Source organism: Callithrix jacchus, chromosome 1 (genome assembly GCF_049354715.1).
Source record: "Callithrix jacchus isolate 240 chromosome 1, calJac240_pri, whole genome shotgun sequence".
NCBI lineage: Eukaryota > Metazoa > Chordata > Mammalia > Primates > Cebidae > Callithrix > Callithrix jacchus.
Window position 1 is genome coordinate 41,096,183 of NC_133502.1, and position 21,883 is coordinate 41,118,065.

At 38.8% G+C, this 21,883-nt stretch overlaps 1 protein-coding gene and 1 long non-coding RNA gene across 16 annotated transcripts in view; one reads left to right on the forward strand and one right to left on the reverse strand.

Moving 5' to 3' along the window:
• The window catches only part of LOC103788360 (uncharacterized), a 413,224-nt gene that overhangs the window by 380,587 nt on the left and 10,754 nt on the right, over positions 1-21,883 (reverse strand). The gene's annotated exons all lie outside the window — the stretch shown is intronic.
• KLF12 (KLF transcription factor 12) overlaps positions 1-21,883 on the forward strand; it is a 653,112-nt gene that overhangs the window by 142,066 nt on the left and 489,163 nt on the right. For 5 of the 12 annotated variants that reach the window (XM_078347015.1, XM_078347211.1, XM_078347076.1 and 2 more), the window contains exon 3: positions 13,486-13,527. The exons of the other annotated variants lie outside the window; for them this stretch is intronic. The gene's annotated coding sequence lies outside the window, so the exon portion shown is untranslated. The remainder of the gene's footprint in view (positions 1-13,485; positions 13,528-21,883) is intronic. 12 annotated transcript variants of the gene reach the window in all.

Consider the following 21,883-nt stretch of genomic DNA (forward strand, 5'->3'; position numbering starts at 1 on the left):
AAAGAAAGAAAGAAAGCATGCTAACTACAAAGATTGATATAATGGCCAAACATACTCCTTTTATTAGGATCTGAGGTTCCTAGAAGCCAGGGAATGCAGAGGAAACCAAGGGTACATATATATGGTTTACATTAAGGAGAATGAATATCAGCTCCTTTGAGGAAGTAAGTATAGTATATTTTTGATACCGTATTCTTTTTTTGTTCTTTTTTTGGAGGTGAAGTCTCACTCTGTCACCCGGGCTGGAGTGCAGTGGTACAATCTCAGCTCACTGCAACCTCTGCTTCCCGAGCCCAAGTGATTCTCCTGCCTCTGCCTCTGGAGTAGCTGGGACTATAGGCACCCACCACCATGCTCGGCTAATTTTTCTGTATTTTTAGTAGAGACAGGATTTCACTATGTTAGCCAGGATGGTCTTGATCTGACCTCATGATCCGCCCACCTCAGCCTCCCAAAGTGCTGGGATTACAGGCATAAGCCACCGGGCCCGATCTGTATTCTTAAAGAAATTGAAAATTTATAACAATAATAATGCTCAACTCCCAGGAATGCTAAGTGTGTTAAATATGTAAAAGCCTTTATAAATTGTAAGCTACTATTTTAACAGCTTATAATAATAATAGTAATATGTAAATATGAATTAAATATGTTTCCAGAGACTAACTTTGAAAGTAGAGAGTAGAATTTTAATTTTAATTATTTTCCAAGGAAAGTATTTTTATAACAAATTTTATGCTTTCTGTATTGTACTTCCTTCTTGCGCAGATCATATAGGACGTAAGTTCACTTTTAGAAGGGATTTGTGGGTTCATCACCATAAATATCAGTGGTTGTGGTTTGTAGTGTCTATAGGTATAAATGTTGATGTTAAAAATTATGTGCTGTATAAGTATGAATGCAGAAGACTATAGCAATGAATCTGCCACTTGCTTTCTTGAAAAAAAAACAAGCCAATATTTGTTTGCTTTTAAACAATTTGACTCTCATAAAGGTGGGGTGAAAAATGTGCAGCTGTTGACCCCTTGGGCAGTGTAACACAGCTGCTTTTCTGTAAAACTAATTAGCAAGCCTGAAGTTGAAGCAAGCAGCCTTCTCCCAAGTGGCTATCTTACCCTCCAGACAATCTTCACGTTCATGGGGTCTCTTCCTCAACGCCATTCAAGGCATTATCTTTTGTTTCTGCATTATAACTCAATGATCCAGGGGCATTTTCTTGTCAGCTTATAGTTCCTCTTTTACTTAATTTACACAGTATGAGGATGGGATGTGTAAAAGGAATATCCTTCAATATTTCAAAAAGTTATCCAAGGGCAAAAAGTGGTAGCTTATTTTAAAGCCTATCAACAATATTAATAACATCTACCAGTTGCATATCATTTTAAAAGCTTACCGGATGCTTCTTTGTACTTAGATTTATTTAATCCTCACAGTTGCTCTCTGTGTTAGTTATTATTCTCTCTATTTTACAAATAGAATAAGGTATATCTGGATTTGACTTCTAGCTCTGCAATCATTTAATATTTTTTTATGGATCAATGTCTCCATCTATAAAACAGGAATAAAATACCCACATGAATGAGATCACATTTGCAATGTACTTTTCACAGTATTAGTGTTAGACTGAAAAGTAGGTACATAATAATGGTGATTATTATTTTATTATCTGAACAGAACTCTGGCAGCCACAAATAACATTTAAATTGCATATTCTAAATATTATAATATCATTAAAAGGCATAGCCATGTTCTATTAAAATACTTTCTTGGGTAATATTATTTCCTTAATAATACTTTGGTCTACAATTTGAATTAGTCAATAACATTGATTTTTTTAAAAAAAGTTTCCAAACACTAACCCATTTCCTGAGAATAAACTATACAATCTAAGACTCCTGCTTTGAAGCTACCAAAAGGTAACTAAATCATTAAAAGCGTTGCTGTCTCCAGCCATGGCTGATTTGTACTCTCTACGCAGCCAGGAAAGCCAAGGCAGCTACAATACTCACAGACATGAATTTCAATCCCTAATACTTTCACATCATAGGAACTTCTAATATTAGTGCACACAACATTTTCCTCCTTGATTCTTCCCAGAGGCTTCCGATTATCCTCTAGGTATCTTCTGGGTTAGAATTGCCAAAATAACCCAGTTTCTTCAAGTTGGTAAACTGTTTATAGGTGATTTATCTGAACAAAAGCCACAAACATTCTCCAGCAGCCTCCTCACTCACTAACTCTTTGCCACCCATTATTTCCATTTCTAAAAGCATGCCTCATTTTAAATTGCCAGTGATAGCCCTGAGAAAGCTCACACACTGCAGTCACTGTGTTTGCTGAATATAACCCAGCCTTTGCAGCCAGCACTAGATCAGACTTGGGGAGCGATTTGATCTTGTCACCAAGAGGCACATGGTCTCTGTGTCGAATATCACCAGTGGACTATTTCACAAGTTGTTGTACCAGGTTGGCATGAGGACTAGGCAGAAGTCAAAACTCGGACTCAGTGTTAGGCGCACATAAGTAAACATTGACAGCCAACACACCAGTGCCAAAAGAAAGTTGTAACACAGAGAGGGAGTTAAGACATGGAGCCAGAGTCCAGTCAGGGGACAGGAGCAGGCTGCAGCAGCTGAAACCGGTGTCCCCTTGCTAAGGCTGTTCATATTGGGTCACCTGTGAGAAGATGGGCAAACAATGGCTCACAGATACCATTTAACACCACTAGAGATGCGAAGAATTCGAACAGCTACCATTTCAAAGCCTTGATAAGTGATCAGGTAAATTCCACTAAAATTCACTGGCTTAAGGCCAGTTCATGTAATGATAGTTATCTCAATTTGTATAGGAAATGAAATATGCATCCTGTTTTAGTAAAAATCCCTCCAACCCATTTTGGAAAATTTTGAATTCTAATAGGTTTCTTGTAAAAATGTACTGGTTGAGAACAATGTAAGGAGTTTAGCCAATTTAAGCTTTCTTCCACTTTAATTTCATATTTTTAAAATATGCTCATGATAACTTTAGTGTCTTACATTCTTTAATCTATACTTTTATAAACTATATACATTTATTAAATAAATTACAAGTACCCTGTTTGCTTCCGTTTAATGAGGCATTGCTGTTTTGATGATAATAAAGAAAAATCTGTTATGATTTTACAGTGTAGACATCAGGATCAATGGAATGTAATGGAGGATTAAATTAAACACGAGATTAAGTATAAAATCACAGTACCTGGCATATGTTAGCTACTTGGTTGATATTAGTTCCTTTTAGAGAAATGAGAGACTCATTTCAGTACCAAACTGACTTGCTTAGTATTTGGAATACCTCAGACTCGCCAGATTTGCTAACTTTTCATTTCACTTTGAATCCCATCAAAATTGTTATGATGTGGCGAAGAGGTAGGAAAGTAGATTTTAAAAAATATTTCTCTTTAGAAACTGAAATGTTCCAGTTGATTTTATTTTCTCCTTAAGTCCAGTTGGAAACAGCCTCTGGGAAAAGGAGTTATTTCCACTTGACCTTATACTGGTTCCCATATACCTAATACTAAATAGCTAATTTTCTGTCCTATCCCCTCTGGCCTCTATAAGCAAAAAAGGGAGGTATGCCAGATGTTCCAAGGCTTTCCTTTCCTTATAGAACCTGCTAGGGACATGGAAGCTAGTTAAATTATGCTTTAATGCATTCTTTGCTTGAGCAATTCTATATGCCTTAGCTGGACAGATAAAGAGGCAACGAACAAAATGAAAATAATACAAGATATAGGGTCAAAGTATGTGAATGTAAAACTAGAGACTAGAATGTATTAGAATTAAAGAGTTCAAGGTGAGCAGAGAGAAGGATCAATACAGAGCACTAGTTTTGTGAAGGAAGAAAATATGGTTTTGTTTGTCTACACTTGTTTCTGCATGATTACAAAGGCAAAATATCAGCCACAAATATTTCTGAAGAGAGCAAATTCAAGTGTGTGTGTGGGGTGAAGGAAGTTGATAGAATCCCGGGTGATATAAATCAGTGAGATAACCCAGCTTCAGTGGGAGAAGAGCTAATTATTTGAGCATATATTTGAAAGAGGTTAAAGAAGGTGCAGAAGAATACCAATGAACTACTGCAAGTATCAAATGTGTGGCACTGTGTATTTAATATTAGAACAGTAGAGGTTGAATCTGAGTCTAGTAGACAAAGAAAAGTAGGGGGGGAAATCTATGCAGAAACAGGATTAAAGAGAAAATAAATAATAAACATACATGTAGACAGTGGAAAATACAAAAAGTGACATCAGGAAAACTTAACGTTTGTTTTCTAATGGAAGTGAGCTATTTAAGTGGGAGTAATCATTCCACTCTTCAGTATTTCCTTCTAGCAATCATTTTTTAGTTGCAGTCTTACCTATGATTTTACTGGAAGCTTTGAGTCTCTGAATAATCCTCAGATGGAGTATTTCATTTGTTATCTTTTAGGGTGTCTTTTACATCTTAAAAAGAAAGTCTTGGCTGGGCACAATGGCTCATGCCTGTAATCCCAGCACTTTCGGAGGCCAAGGCAAGCAAATCACTTGAGCCCAGGAATTTGAGACCAGCCTAGGCAACACAAAAAACCCTGTCTCTACAAAAAACACAAAAATTAGCTGAGCATGGTGGCAAGCACTTGTGAGTCTCAGCTACTTGGGGGCCGAGGTGGGAGGATCACCAGAGCCTGGGAAGTCAAGGCTGCAGTGAGCTGTGATTGTACCACTGCTCACCAGCCTGGGCCATGGGAGTGAGATCCTGTCTCAAAAAAAGAAATAAATGTTTATGCATCAGCTCAAAATCCTGTGTAATCAATCCATTCTGAACTAACAACCAGTAATGAAACACTGTCTTCAGATTTTATACATAATGTATCTCATAGGTATAACAAGCCTTTCTGTGAGTTGACTACTCAATAGTCATTACATCTTTCCTCCCTGATAACAGAAGCACGATTTTGCAGTGGGCAGAGGTCCTTTGATCTCGGGCAGTGCAGGATCCTAACACAGACCCAAGGAATGAGATATGATTGGTCTAGGCCATTCATAATAGTCTCATTCTCTTCTGTGTATGGTTGGTCCAGAGGTGGCATGTGAAGCAGTTCTAGCTAATGAGACATAGAGAAACCTGGCATTTCCCTTCCCATTTCAAAAGAATACAGTCATTTATCCCTTCCTGTTTGTAATATTGATGTAAAGATTTAAACCTGGTGATGTGGCAGTTATCTTGCAACCATGCGACAAACCTAAATATGAAAATACGAGGCCAGGCACGGTGGCTCACACCTATAATTTCAGCACTCTGGAAGGCCGAGGTGGGTGGATCAGTTAAGGCCAGGAGTTCAAGACCAGCCTGGCCAACATGGTGAAAACCCATCTCTAATAAAAATATAAAAATTAGCTGGGCATGGTGGCAGGCACTTGTAATCCCAGTTACTTGGGAGGCTGAGGTGGGAGAATAACTTGAACCGGGAGGCAGAGGTTACAGTGAGCCAAGATTACGCCACTGCACTCCAGTCTCAGTAACAGAATGAGACTCCATCGCAAAAAGAAAAAAAATATGCAAAGCCCACCGAGAATGACACAATGGAAGGATGAAAAGAATCAGGTTTCTTGATCCCATTTTTTAAAAACTTTTCAATTTTTAATTTTTGTGGGTACATTGAAGGTGTTTATATTTATGGGGTACATGAGATATTTTGATCCAGGCATACAATGCATAGGAATCACATCAGGGTAAATGGAGTAGTCATCACCTCAGGCATTTATCATTTCTTTGTGTTACAAACATTCTAATTACACTTTTAGTTATTTAAAAATGTAAATTATTGTTGACCGTGACTGTAGTCACCCTGTTGTGCTATCAAATACTAAGTTTTATTCATTCTACATAACTATGTTTTTTTGCCCATTAGCCACCCCCACTCTCCATGACCCACCTCAGCGTATGGTAACCATCATTCTATTCTCTATCTCCATCAGTTCAATTGTTTTCATTTTTAGCTCCCACAAATAAGTGAGGACATGTGAAGTTTGTCTTTTGGCGCCTGGCTTATTTCACTTAACATAATATCCTCCAGTTCCACTGACTGATCCCATTTTATTGCTGAGGCTATATAAGCAACCGCCAGCTTCCAGACATATTACATGTATAAGGCACTACTTAGTTGGATTTTTCTCTTATTTGAACCCAGCACATAAGTGCTTGGCCATGAACCTATAACCTTCACTGAATCTTTTTACACTTTAGAGGAACGTATATCTCAGGAATTGAAGAAACCATTTAAATGAACCATCTTGAACTAATATTTCAGAAATACTTTCACACATTCTTTTTTTTGTCACAAATCCAGATACGTTAGAAGTGACAAATTGCCCTACCTATTTTCATGTGTTAAGACTTTCTACTGGCATAATATAAAAAAGAATAAAGAAAATTAATATATGACTAATTTGCAGTGAATACACAAATATTAGAGTAAATACAAGGATTTAAAAATAAAATTTCCATATTGACTTCTGATTAATCATTTTGACTAAAATGTCTTCAGAAATACATAAAGTCACAGCTTCTTATAAAGAAAAAAAAAACACATAAATATGTATTTTTGTTAATTTTGGGAAGAAAACAGAAGGGTTAAGTGACCTGACAGTGAACATTCGACTAGACAGTGACAAACAAGACTACAGTCCTTTCTGACCAAAGGTATTTCCACTGTACTATACTGACTGCCAAATGGAAACACAGAAACTGTCATAATTATTGGAATCCTTCCACTAGAAAGCAATGACCAGATGTACTTTTCCTGAAATTCACCTGTGTCATCTTCAATTATTCCCTTATTTTTTGTCCTTGTTCTCACACATCAAACTGACATTTTTTTCCTTCTTTACTTTTTCTTTCTTATTTTTTAACTATTTCTTTAATTTTTAAATTATTTAAAAAATTTTTTTGGGGTACATAGTAGGCGTATATATTTATGGGGTACACAAGATGTTTTTATACAGCCCTGCGATATGAAATAAGCACATCATGGGGTTATCCATTCCCTCGAGCGTTTATCCTTTGAGTTACAAACAATCGAATTACATTCATTATTGACTATGGTTGCCCTATTGTACTATCTGATAGTAGGTCTTACTCATTCTTTTCCATTTTTTTGTTCCCATGAACCATCCCCACCTCTCCTCCAACCCGCATGACTGTTCCCAGTCTCTGGTAACTATCTTTCTACTCTCTAGTTCAATTGATTTCATTTTTCAGATTCCACAAATAGGTGAGAACATGAGATGTTTGACTTTCTATGCCTGGCTTCTTTTACTTAACGTAATAATCTCTCGTTCCATCCATTTTGCTGCAAATTATTGGATTTCATTCTTTTATATGGCTGCGTAGTACTTCATTGTGTATATATCCCACATTTTCTTTACCCTTTCATCTGTTGATAAACATTTAGGCTGATTCCATATCTTGGCTATTGTAAACAGTGCTGCAACAAATAATGAGTGCAGATATCTCTTGAATATACTGATTTTCTTTCTTTTGGATGTATGCCCAGCAGTGGGATTTCTAGAGCATATGGTAGCTCAACTTTTAGGTTTTTGAGGAACCTCCAAACTGTTCTCCATAGTAGTTGTACTAATTCACATTCCCACCAACAGTGTATAAGGGTAACCTTTTCTATTTCATTTATTTTCTCTGTTTCTATAGCCTCTACCTTCCTTCTTCTCTCCTTCAGATTCCGTTTTTACTAATTTCTTTTACTCTTATCTCCATTCTTCTACCAGATAATCTACTTTCTTTTCTTAACATAAACTAATTGGACTCGAGTATCAATTCATTTGTCCTTTTTGTTATTGTTTTTGCTTTTTTTGATGGAATTTATTTTCATTCTTAATCCCTTTTCTTGCACACACTTTTAAAAAATGCACACGCTACCTTTTTATTTATTGTTTTATTCCATATCTCTTGCTGTTTTCCAAAGTTAGCAGAGCAGTAATAATCATAAGGTCTTGGTACTTTCACCAATGCCTCTGCATTCCACAGTTGACCTGCAAACCTCTGCCAGGGGTGAAAAATAAAGACTATGCACGTGCTGAGGAGGTGGAAGAGAATAAACAGGCAGAGTCCCAAGAAGTAAGAGAGCAAGGAAAATAAATAGCATTAAATGCTCCTCTTTCAGAGTCATATTATTTTACACACATATAGACAAAAGAAAATGAGCAAGTTTTCACGTCATTGGGATTTACTGCTAGAGGAAGGTACAGGGAAACCCCAAATTTTAAGCATCTGGCTTAATTTAAGAATCAAGTTGAAAGAGGTCAGTGATAGAGCAGAAGCTGAGTTAAAGGTTGAAGATAAAAGAGACATTGGTCAAAGCCTCTTCAGTTTTGATCAATCTGTGTTGTCAAACAAGAGGGTTCCTTTGTAGTGTCATTCATCCGTATGTTTGAGAGGAGGACAGCAGACAAGGAACACGGAGAATGAGAATATGAGTTTTCTGAGCTGAACAGTTGCCTTGACATCATTCACATATTTTACCAAAAAGGGTTCTATTTTTCCTAACTCTGCTACAACTCCAGGTTTTTTGGGCTTGTGATTCTGCAGTTAAACCTGTCTCTTTTGGAAATAAAAGTAATATTTGTTGCTGCCACTTTTCCAGTGTTCCACTCCACCATGGAATTTATATAACTCATTAAAATAAACTCTATCTGATAGTCTAAATATTTTTTATAAGAGAAATTGCAAATATGATGGAGATTTTAAAATATATTGATTTAAAATGGAGCAATTTAAGTACATCATCTCTAGATTAATCAGAGAATGAAAAAAACTGATTTGAGCAATTCATATGACTCCCCCTGACCCCTGAATCTATTCGTGAGCACTTATCTGTGTAGATTTGCTTGCGTACATGGAGCACTTGAGAAGGAAATAATTGAGTTGGAATGAAAATTAATCTCTACTCAATTGCTAAATAATTAAACATGCAGCCCATATTTCCACAGGGCACTGGAGGCTGGATCTGAAATTGAGGACTAAAGGTTACATATTAGCTTCCTAGGGCTGCTATAACAAATCACCACAAACTCAGTGTCTTAAAACAACAGGTGATTCTCTCCATCTGGAGTCCAGAAGTATGAAACCAGCACATTAGCAGGATTGTTCCTTCTGGAGGTTCTGAGGGAGAATCTGTTCCATGTCTTCGTCCAGCTTCTGGTGGCTCCTGGCAGCCTTGGCTTGTAGCTGCATCACTTTAACTTCTGTCTTCATCTCCACAGAGTCTTGTTCCCTGTGTCTCTGTATGTGTCCAGATCTTCCTCTCTTTTCCCATGCAGAGGCACCAGGCTTTGAATTTAGGACCCACCCCAAATTCAGTATGATTTTATCTTAGAACCTGAACTAATTACATCTGCAAAGATCCTATTTTCAAATAAGTTCAGGGTTCCAGGTGGATGTAAATTTTGGAAGGACACGATACAACCCATTACAGGTCATAACAATTTTTTTACAATATGGCTCAACACAGATCAACAAATTTTGCTAAAACTCTAAACCACCTTTCCCAAATCCCCCTAGTCTAGTGTGGGAAGCCTTACCAGAGTGGATTCAAACACTGCCTTATCAATTAAAAAAAAAAAAAAGACTATCCTGAATGTCCAAAACCAATCTCCGTGTTCCATCCTATGAACCCCTCCTGCATGAACAGCTTTGCCTCTTAGTTATGACGTCTCCAGTAGTCCCCGTGTGGCTACTCCTCTGCTCTGCTCTGATGGCTCCCTTGCTGAAGAGGGTGAAGAGGAGCTATTCCCATCTCTTGCCTATCAGAACTTCTTTAATGCCCACAAAACAGTGAGCCTTGTGTACTTGCACTTGAACTTAATTAGAGCAAGCCAAGACCCAACTCAAATTCAAGTGCTCTGGATTAACCACCCAGAATTCTTCCTCCCTACTGACCTCATACAGTGTGTCCCATTCTGTCTCCCTTAACCTCCATAGGTTTCTTCCCTTTCTGAATTATGTGCTTCTAAGTCTCTAAGGAATTTAACTCTTTTTCTGGATTTCTGAAGGTGAGGCTACAAGGCAGAAGCCAAAAACTCCGGGTCCCATCTTTTCTCCCCCTGTGGGTCATCTGACACTTACATAAAGACACTTTATTTGTTCTATGCTGTCTGTCCTTTGGAAGTGCCTGGATCTCTGTTAAGCTGAGATATTCCCTAAACAGAAACTTTGCTACAGATGAGTTTTTCTTATTCTCTTCTCTCTGCAACAACAAATATGCAAGGATATATCCATTTGCTTATTTTCAATGAACATCTAGTTACAAGACGGTACAAATAAGATGAATACAACAGACCTAGTAGAAGATATTTTAGAATGAGTGCCATTAGATGTTAGTATCAATGAGATCTCCATGGGTTGAGAATTTCAGTACATAGAACGTGGTAACACATACTGTTATACCACAGTCCTACACTAAAGAAGAAATTATATGACTTACTTTTATAAATTCTGAAATAGGATGTTCAGTTCTTTCTGAGGAGTTAATTCACAATAACCAAACTGCAAAGCATTCATAAGCCAAATTGCCAATTTACTGATTTACTCAGAAAAAAGATAACCACCAGGTTGACTGTGATACTCACTCACTTTGACTAGTTGGAAGAGTACCTTTATTTTTTTGAGACAGGGTCTCCCTCTGTCACCCAGGCTGGAGTGTAGTGGCATGATCTCAGCTCACTGCAGCCTTGACCTCTTGGGCTCAAGTGATTCTCCCACCTCAGCCTTCCATGTAGCTGGGACACAGACATGCAGTTTTTGCATTTTTGGTAGAGACGGGGTTTCGCCATATTGTCCAGGCTGGTCTCAAGCTCCTGAGCTCAGGCAATCTCCCCACCTCAGCTTCCCAAAATGCTGGGATTATAGGCATGAGCCACCATGTCTGGCTGGAAATGTACCTTTTAGATAGAAATGTCTACCTGAAAAATAAATTTAAAAGTAGAGACTATCTTGTAATTACTGAATAAAAGTGAAAGAAACTGAGTGACCTTAAGGCATACAGCAACTTATCTCCCCCCTTGGGGTTACATGTGCTAAACAGACCTAAATATTTCTCCATTACTCCAGAGCAGGCTAAAGTCATAATGAAATATGAGCATTATCCCTCATTGTCCATTTTCAATATTTTTTAGCATGGGACAAAATTTTCTGTGACTAAAATTGTACTTTTAGAATTTTCAGCATCACTATATACTTTCTTCATTTATTTTTCTTACATTTTTAGATCAGGTTATCGTGATTGGAATTCAGGAAGATATGGTTCTCTTACCTGTTATACACTTTTATGACTTGTCTTGGTATGAAATTATATATATTTTTAAAATACCCTTTCCAAAAGATGGCACTTACTCACATGAAATTGTTATTTCTGAAGGATATCCTGTGTGTTTGCCACACAAGGTTATATGGGCACACATAGGCACAAGAGTCCCAATGTACTTAATCCACAGAAGGAATGGATTATCCATAGATGGCCTAGTGGGGCATGCAAAGGTCTATGATTCAGGATATCTGGGTTCTTATCTTAGCTTTGCCTCAAGGTACCTGAGGTATAGGAAGCTCATGCCTGTTTTCTCATAATTACATACAGAGAAACTGGGATATATGATTTTACAATCCCTCTGACTAGCCCATAAGACACACATGCTCATTGAATCAATGAATCAATGTAGGAGCTCTATCAACTTTAAGCGGGAGGGAGGGGAGTTGGGGAGGGATAGCCTGGGGAGAAATGCCAAATGTGGGTGAAGGGGCGGAAGGCAGCAAAACACACTGCCATGTGTGTACCTATGCAACTATCTTTCATGTTCTGCACATGTACCCCAAAACCTAAAATGCAATAAAAAATAAAAAAATTAAAAATAAGAATAAAAACATTTACAAAATCTTTGTGAATTAAAATCCAGATTGGTGGATGACTTTTTTACTCATTCATTTTTCTCTAACATTAGTTTTCCATTTAGTCATTCAGCGAACATTTGTTGCAAACTACCTATGTGTCAGGCAAGGTCTCTGACCTGAACGTTTACTCCACCCTATGAAGAAGCATTTTCTTCTTCATATTCTTATGTATTTATATATTTTATAATGCCCCCCACCTCACTCAACATTCTATATCTATATATGGTCTTTTTATTCTAATAATCTAATAGTCTCTTCCATGACCAACTCCCTCTGTCCATGTTTTTCTTTCTCATGATTACCCCAAGATTTATTTCTCTTTAGGACTCACTTGTTTTGATCTCTTTCTTTCTCAAGAAGCCGGCCGACTGCTTTCTATTCTAAGTTCAGAAGTTCAGGAAAATCAAAAAAGAGATTCTAACAAGAAAGCAAGAGTGTCAGTGAAGGAACCCCTGGCCTTCTGTTCACCCCTAATCCCAGACTGTGAATTGCCCACGTTGCTAACCCTGGCAGGTCACTCCAGCTTCCCTAATCCTGGCAGCAGATTGCTCCAAGAACTCCAGCAACTCCCAGCTCTCCTCCATCTTACACCCCCTGCAAATCCTCCACAGGGTGGGGGTAGTCAGGCAGGAATCCAGCCAAACATCCTGCAGCCACACATGTGTCTTCACTCAGAGTCCAGCCCCCGCAGCCTTCACAGGTCGCTGCCCTCATGCGGACCACCCACAGGGCCTTCCCCTGAAGCCCTGAACGTGCCTCCCTTGCTCTCTCTTCTTTCAGTCATGCCCAAACATGCCCTGTCTATACCCCACTTATTTCTACCAATGTCACTATTAAGGAAACTCTAAAGAGAAACATGATTAAAAAAATTTGCATTAAGAATAAACCACTAAAGTGTAGCAGAAGCAGCAGCAACTCACACACAATGAATACAAGACTGAGGCGGAGAGCTACCCGAGGAGGTAAATGGGACTTGCAGGGAAGAGGGCTGGTTGTGAGGGCACCCTGATGACACCATGGGAGACAGCAGGATGTCTAAGGACTCAGCAGGTATTTGCTCCCAATTAATCGATACCCAAGAAAAGCAAAGGCCCAGCACTGAATTCCTTGTGCTTAACACTTTTCTCTGACCCAAACAATTGGCCAGTCTTAGGCTGTTAACATTCTCTTGTCAGCATTTGAGGGGAGCAGGAAGCTTAATGACTGGTCTGGGGTAAATCCTTGGATTTTGTATTGGATCCCCAGGAAGCCTAAGGGATCTGGAAAAATATGCCCATAAGGTGACCACCTCCAGTGATCCCTTTGAGCTCCCTTCTTTCACTCTGTGCCAGTATTTGTATCTACCATGTTAAGAGTTGCTGCTCTATTTTAGGGTGGATGAGCATAGCCAAGCTCCATCCTTTACCCTAGAAAAGTTAAATAGTTAGTCTAGGATAACATTTTTTTTAAATACAGCAATGATTTTCCTAGGTAATCAGCTTGTGATCAGTCACATTCTTTGATTTCACAGGTAATGTCAGCCCTGCTATGGGACCCTTGGCTACAGGATCAGGTAAACCAATGTTTGACCATATCAGCCCTCTAAGTTCCATTTTGGAATCTGTCATAAAGAGATACGTTGAAAAAATAAAGATACATGTACAAGAGTATTTATTACAGCATTTTATACACTTGTAGAATTTGTTAAATAAATCAAATATCTCTTGACTGATAAATTACTATACCTTTATATAATAGAAAACTAGGCAGTCACTAAATGTGTATATCTTTATTCATTGATATAGAATAGTCCCCTGAGATTCATTGTTAAATGCAAAAAGAAAGTGGTAAAACAACAGATATGATCTCCTTTATGTTAAGTTTATACTGGCATACCCTCTCACACGCACAGAATAAAATATTAACCAAAGCATCTCTGTCAAATTTCCAAAGTGAGGAGATGCCTGCACTCCTATGCTTGTTGCAGCACTGTTTACAATAGCTAAGATTGGAAAGCAACCTGCCCATCAACTGATGAACGGATAAAACAAAATGTGGTACATATACATGATGGAATACTATCTAGTCATTAAAAAAAAAAAGAATGAGATACAGTCCTTTGCAACAACATGGATGGAACTGGAGATCATTATGTTCAGTGAAATAAGCTAGGCACACAAAGACAAATATCACATTCTCACTTATTTGTGGGATCTAAAAATCACATCAATTGATTTGATGAAACACAGAGAATAGAAGGATTGTTACCAGACATTGGGAAAGAAAGTGGGAGGGCCGGGGGTGGGTATGGAGATGGCTAAGTGTTCCAAAACAAGAAACAGAAATAATTAATAAGATCTACTACTTGATAGCACAATAAGGTGGCTATAGTCAATAATAACATGTATATTTTTTAAAAAGTTAAAAATGTAATTGGATTGTTTGTAACTCAAAGGATAAACATTTGAGAGGATGGATACCTCATTCTCTATCATGTGCTTATTGGTTGACTCAGAGCATACATTTTATACCACAAACTGTAGTACTGAAAAACCTGTATGCTGATTACAGAGCAGGGTCCTTCATCCTAAAGGAGACAAGAGAGGAATCCAATGGGTGGAATGAATTGGTTTGGAAGAAACATGACTAGACCATACAGAGGCCTCTGAAAAGTTCCCAGAACTCTGTACCAATTTAGAATAAAAATTATGAAGAGAAATAGCAGTATAAATCCTATATTCAGGGGAGATTTTCAAAGCAGAAAAGACTGTGGCTTAGCCTCCCAAGATATAACTTTGGAAGGTGTGTTCTGGAGGAAGTCTTCAACACAGCCTCTGCAGGATGCACAAGAAGGACTAAGAACATTGTCTATGCAAAAGGTTTCCATATGTAGAAGTAGCACAACTAGAGTGCACCAAGACTGTACATGCCGAGACAACAGGTCATATGGAAACACTGGTATCATTAGTAGAATCCAGGACACTACAACAGGGACCCATCAGGTGCGCTGTACCTCACTAGTGGCTGGCAGGGTCAGAAGAAATTACCTGGGCTGAGTACCCCTCCAAATGCTAGGATGACACAAAAGCAACAGCACTCCTCTCAACACAGATTATCACAGAGGAAAATAAAGGAAAGGAAGGGAATATATCACAAACTAAAGATTTCATTGGAATTGGCCAAATATAAGTTATAAGGAACTAAGTTATCTTAAGTTGCTCAGATTGTTTTTCTGCCATCTTAAAAATAGAAGCTACAGGCTGGGCATGGTGGCTCCCACCTGTAATCCCAGCACTTTGGGAGGCCGAGGTGGGTGGATCACCTGAGGTCAGGAGTTTGAGACCAGCTTAGCCAATGTGTAAAACCCCATCTCTACTAAAAATACAAAAAATTAGCCAGGCATGGTGGCGGGTGCCTGTAATTCCAGCCACTTGGGAGGCTGAGGCAGGAGAATCCCTTGAACCTGGGAGGTGGATGATGCAGTGAGCCAAGATCCTGCCATTGCACTCCACCCTGGGCAACAAGAGCAAAACTCTGTCTAAAAAAAAAAAAAAAAGGCAGGAGCTATAGAACTGATTTACTTTCACTTGTAGAGAAATAAACAGTGTTTGAATTTTGCACACCTAGGTTAGTGACTGTAAAATTTTAAACCTGCTGCATGTGGGAGTGTGCTTGAAATTCCAGGGAACATTCATGCAAAGAATACTTGCACCATGAACTAATTCAAACCTTAGACAAGACTTGGAGCAAGTCAGAACCATGATCCTGTGAGAGAACTGTATGTACAAAGTCAACCGTGATGTGAAGTACACTGATCAAATCTTGATAGTAAAGGAAAGAGAGATAGAGAATATTATTTTTAAAGCCATTAGCTCTGACTGTGAAATGTCCAAAGAAATAAATCCCCTTCTCATAAAGGGAAAGCTAATTTTAGGGGATACCAGCTTAGGCACAAATTTGGTGGCTGGTAATATATTTGAAGAGTTTGACTTTGGAAGAAGAAACAAGACATCGAGTTCAAGCTCCAGGGAGAAGCCAGTTAGTGATGTAGAAGCTAAACAGGCAAAGGAGACCTTGGGACCCTAGAGAGCAGAGATCCCAGGATGATGGAAGAGCCAAAGACTGGCTGGTACCTGTCACCTCTTGAGCCAGACTCTGCCATGGCCCAGTAATGGAACCGTCACTACTCCTCACAGCTAGCGGATAATCCAGGGGATTTGGACTGGGGTCCTGTACATCATTTTCCACAATACTAAGATACTTGCCCACCCCTTGTTTTGCCTACTACAGGGAAGCCTCTTCTGTGGGACAGGTTAAGCTCCCTGGCAGAGAAAAAGAGGAAAGAGAAATTCTTGGGAAAATGCTGGTGATCTAATATTGGAGCATTTAATCACTTAACCCATGGGCTATGTATAACTCCACAATCTCAGACATTCAGGGAGGTAAACTGTATATAAACAAAATTCAAGCAGAGATCTAGCTACTATAATTTTGCAAAAATATATTTTTTCTAGCCATGTAAATACTTATTATGGGGTAAAAGAAGAGGATATTATTTTTGAAAATTCAACCCATGCAATTTATATTTATAAGTTTATCCCTTTTTCAAGTCTCTACTTACTGAATAAATAGTATTTCTTGCTTCAGTGGGTATTCATATTCAATCCAGAACAAAAATTTCACTATTTCACTTTAAATTTGAAAGTAAAGAAAGGGTTAAAAATTCAGATGGGCAGGTAGGAAGGTAAATTCACAAGGATCATGCCTAAAAACCCAGGACAGTGGGCAATAGATTCAGCAGATCCTAGACCAGAAGGGCAATAGCTTGGCTTTCCTGGGTAAATCCCACCACACTGCAAGTGACCTAGAGAAGCTCTGACTCTAACAAACTAAATGCTGTTAACTAATAGTGGCTAAGGCCTCTGGTTCTTGCATCTTTGAAGTCCCTAACATGAGTGCAGTTATGGGAAAAGCCAATGGGGGTTTGCAAAGAGGCAACAGCTGGACCAAATGAAATCCCATATTTAGAACAAGGAAAATGAAAGAACTATGACAGCCAGAAGCCACAAAAAGGGTACGGACTTAGTACAGTTACAGCACGTGTTCAAGTCCAGGCTGGACCAGCTATATAACTTGATGTACTGAACGAGCACAGAGGGCAACCTCTGGACCAGATAACTCATCCATAGGCCAGAACAATGTTTTCGCCAGACCCTCCTTGACATCCTTTCTGACCCAGGTCTCAGTTCAACTCATGACTTCAAAGAAAAAACTGAGAAAGAATCACAAGCTGACTGATTTGAAACCTTAAACTGACTTCACTGAATTCAAGAAAGTCCTGTGTAAACTTGAATGGAGAATACAAAATCTGCCACTGTCAAGGAGACTGGGAGCTTTACATCATTTGAATTATAATGGAGGAGGAAAAAGCATTTTGTCTTTAACACCCAAATTTTGCAACTATGTGAAAATTAAACCCAACATATATGTTAAGAGTAACAGGCACATGGCAAACATTTAATAAACAACAGCTCTTAATTAGTATGAAATTGCTGTATCTTTCTACTTTTATCTGATATTTATGCTTTGGTTCGAGCAACTTTTAGGTCTCAAGACCCCTCTATTTTTATTTTTATTTTATTATTATTTGTAACAGGGTCTCACTCTGTCACCCAGGCTGGAGGGCAGTGTTGCTTACTGCAGCCTCGACTCCCTGGACTCAAGCAATCCTCCCACCTCAGCCTCCCAAGTATCTGGGACTACTGACGTGTACATGACTATCCTCAGCTAATTTTTGTATTTTTTGTAGAGACAGGGTTTCACTGTGTTGCCCAGGCTGGTCTTGAACTCCTGAGCTCAAGTGATCTTCCTGCCTCAGCTTCCTAAAGTGCTGGGATTACAGGCACGAGCCACAGCACCCAGCTGATTTTTTAAAAATTATTATTTATGTAGAAACCTTGTGTTGTCCAGGCTAAGCACTCCCTATTTAAAGTACTAGCAAAAAACAAACAAACAAACAAAAAAAAAAACAAAAAAAAAGTACTAGCAAAAAACAAAAAAACCTTAGGTTCTTAAAGAAGTAATACAATTATGTGAATATGGTGGGGTAAGAACCTGAAGGAAGAAGCTAATGTTTAAAAGGGGAGCAGAAAAACTTACTGAGTTCATATTTTACCTGGAAAGGAAAATAAGTTCATCTGGACCCTGAGTCACATATGAATTGTGTGTACCAGAATGACAAATAATTAATAAGAGAACCTTAGTGTAAAATTGCTGCCAACCCACCTGTATTGAGAAATAAAATTATAAAAAATGGCTTAGTAAATCTGGAATCAGAGCAAATGGGTTGAGTTGTCTCTCAGTCTATTTTCACCACTGTAGGAGCCCAGCAGACTGCTTTTCTTCATTAAAGGACTGTACCATCCAGAGCATCTATTTATACTCCAAAGTCAGGCCACCCTCATGCTTGGAAAGGACTGCCAGAAATGAACCAACCTTGTAGTATTCATTGCCCTTCTTATTCTCCGGGACTGCTACTGCTCCTTAGTTTGCATTTGTTCACTTTCTCTCTCTTTTCAACATGCATTTTTTAACATGTTGCCAATTAACTGGATTATTTCTTATTCCTAATATTTTTGGTTGGTTACTTTCACAAGCACATAAAGAGTGATCTTTATTCTTAATCTCATCACTGTAATGTCTTCAAATCACATTGCACATAAGTTACTTCCGTCAAGCCTATTTCCTGACTTGTATATTTATAAGCTTCAATTATTTCCAAGCCAGAATATCTTAGTTTCCTTTGACTTGCTCCTAGGTTTGGAGATTCTTCTTATTTATTTATTTACTGAGACGGGGTCTCGCTCTGTCACCCAGGCTGGAGTGCAGTGGTGCAATCTCAGCTCACTGCAACCTCTGCCTCCAGTCTCCAGCAGTTCTCCTGCCTCAGCCTCCAGAGTTACTGGAATTACAGATGAGCACCACCACACCCAGAATAATTTTTGTATTTTTTATAAACACAGGTTTTCTCATGGTTGTCCAGGCTGGTCTCGAATTCCTGGACCCAAGCAATCCATCCACCTCAGCCTCTCTAAGTGCTAAGATGGCAGGTGTGAGCTACCATGCCCAGCTTGGAAATTCTTCCTAGTTTGAGGCTTGTACAGCTTTTGTCCATGGATGAAACACTTAATCACATTTTATTTTTATCTGGTTGCAATTATAGTTTTAAATGAAAAGAGTAATACAAAAATGTCTCCAAAGTGGCTTTTCTTCATCCTATTTCAAACCCTAGTCTTCAAAACTATTACTCTTCAGTCCTCTCTTGTATGCTAAAGTAAATTCTCTCTCCAGACTTGCAATTACCTAAATAAGTTAACAATCATTTAACCAAGTGCTAAAAAATCTTATCACCTATTTTCCATCCTAAAATTAATAATCTGGGACAGAGCACCACTATTTTATTATATTATAACTGGTTAATAATGAGTTTGATATTTTTAATTTATGGAATTAAAGTCATTGAAAATACAGTAGTTTCAGCTACCCAAGGTCAACTACAGTCTGAAAATATTTAAATGGAAAATCCCAGAAGTAAACTCGAAGTTAGTTCTGAGTATTGTGATAAAATCTTGTGTGTTCTGGCCTGTCCGCCCCAGGCCACGAGCCGTTCCTTTATCTAGTGTATCCACACTGTGCTCCCAGTCTCCCCATGTGTCCCTTAAAAGTAGCCATCTTGGTGATCAGGTTGACTGTTGTGCTGTTGCAGTATTTGTGTTCAAGTCACCCTTATTTTACTTAATAATGGCCCCAAAACACAGGAATACTGATGCTGGCAATTCAGATACGCCAAAGAAAAGCCATCAAGTGTTTCCTTTAAGTGAAAGGTAAAAGTTCTCAATAAGGAGGAAAGAAAGGTAGTTTGTTCACATTGCTAAGATCTACGGTAAGAATGAAGCTTCTATCCATTAAATTGTGACGAAGGAAAAGAAATTCATGCTACTTTTGCTGTTGAACCTCCAACTGCAAAAGTTACAGCCGCAGTTCATGAATACTTGAGATGGAAAAGGCATCACAACGGTGAATGAAAGACACGAATGAAATGTGTTCTAATTGATGGCAATTAGATTTGGTACTTTCCACCGTTTACGCACCCACGGGGGTCTTGGAGAATTTTCTTTTTGGATAAGGGAGACTACTCTACTAATTCTCCATTGATGAATAAATAATGACAATTGGGTAGGAAGAATTGCTTTAAAATGTATTAGAGATATTCACTAATTTATTCAATAATAAATTCAGTAGATCTATACTGAGTATCAACGGTATTTCTATATTATTCTAGGTAATGTGAATATATCCGTGAAACAGAAAATCAGTCCTTACTGAAATTACAATCCAGTGGAGGGAGAGAGAAAATAAAGAGCAAGCAAACAAACTACATTTATTGCTCACGTTAACGTACAGAGCAAAATGAAGTAGGGAAGGGACATGGGATGAGATGAGAAACAGATGGTTATTTTTCAAAAGGTTGTCTGGGAAGGCCTCACTGACTGGGTGAGCAGAAACCAGAATGTGGGGAAATGCAACCAGCACGTATCTAGGGGCAGAGGCCCCCAGGGAGGTGGAGTAGCAAGTGCACAGCTGGATAGGATGGTCTGGTGTGCTCAGAACAACAAGGAGGCCAGAGGGGGTGGAAAACAATGAGAGAGAAACATGGGAGATGGGATTGGAGAGGTCACAGGTAGCCATGACGTGACTACCTTAGAAGTCTTGCAAGGACTTTGCCCGTAACAAGTGAGAGGAGACATCACGATGGGGATGTTAAGGAGGGAGGTTGTAAGATCTGACTATGTTTTAAGAGGTTCCTCTGGATAGTACCATGAGAAGAGTCTATAATGAGAGATGCTAGCATGGAGTCCATTTATGAGGTGTCCGCAATAATCTAGGTGAAAGATGAAGTGTAGGAACAATGGAAGTGGTGACTGAGTATCAGATTCTGGATATAATTTGAAGGTAAGAAATCAATAGGGCTTGCTGACTGGCCATATGTGAGCCATGAGAGAATGAGTCAAAGTTGATACTAAGCTTTTACGCTAACAATGGAGGAAAATAAGTAATTTTTATTCATTGAGATGAAGAAGATTACAAAGAATACATTTAGGGTCAGAACAGGGTCAGGTAAGATCTGGAGTTCAGTTTTAGAAAAGGTAATTTTAAGTTCCCATTGTACATATGAGTATAGCTATAGAATAGGCAGTAGAATATATAAATCTACAGTTAAGTGCACCTTTCAGATACACATTTGAGAGCTGTCAGCATATAGATGGCATTTAAGTCTATCAAGACTGGTTGAGATCACTAAGGGAGTGGGCTGAGATTATGAAGAGATCTAACAACAAGTTGGGCACAGTGGCTCATACCTGTAATCCCAGCACTTTGGGAGGCCGAGCCAGGTAGATCAGCTGAGCTCAGGAGTTTGAGACTAACCTGATCAACATAGTGAAATCCTGTCTCTACTAAAAATACAAAAATTAGCTGGGCATGGTGGCGGGCACCTGTAATCCTAGCTACTAGAGAGGCTGAGGCAGGAGAATTGCCTGAACCTGGGAGGCAGAAGCTGCAGTGAGCCAAGGTCATGCTATTGCACTCCAGCCTGGGTGACGGAGTGAGAGCTGTCAACAAAAACAAGAGATCCAACAACAAACACAAACACTCCAACATTGACAAGATCAGAGCGGGGGAAAAAAAAAAACAAAAACTGGTGAATGTGGATCTCCGGAAGGCAAGAGAAGGAAAATGTTTCCAGGAAGACACGGTGTTAAACTATCTCTTTAACTATCAGTCAGTGTTGTGTTAAACTCCACCTACTTGAGCGGGCAGTCAGTGCCAGGTGCTGCTCACAAGTCAAGATGGAGTTTAGCATTTACCAC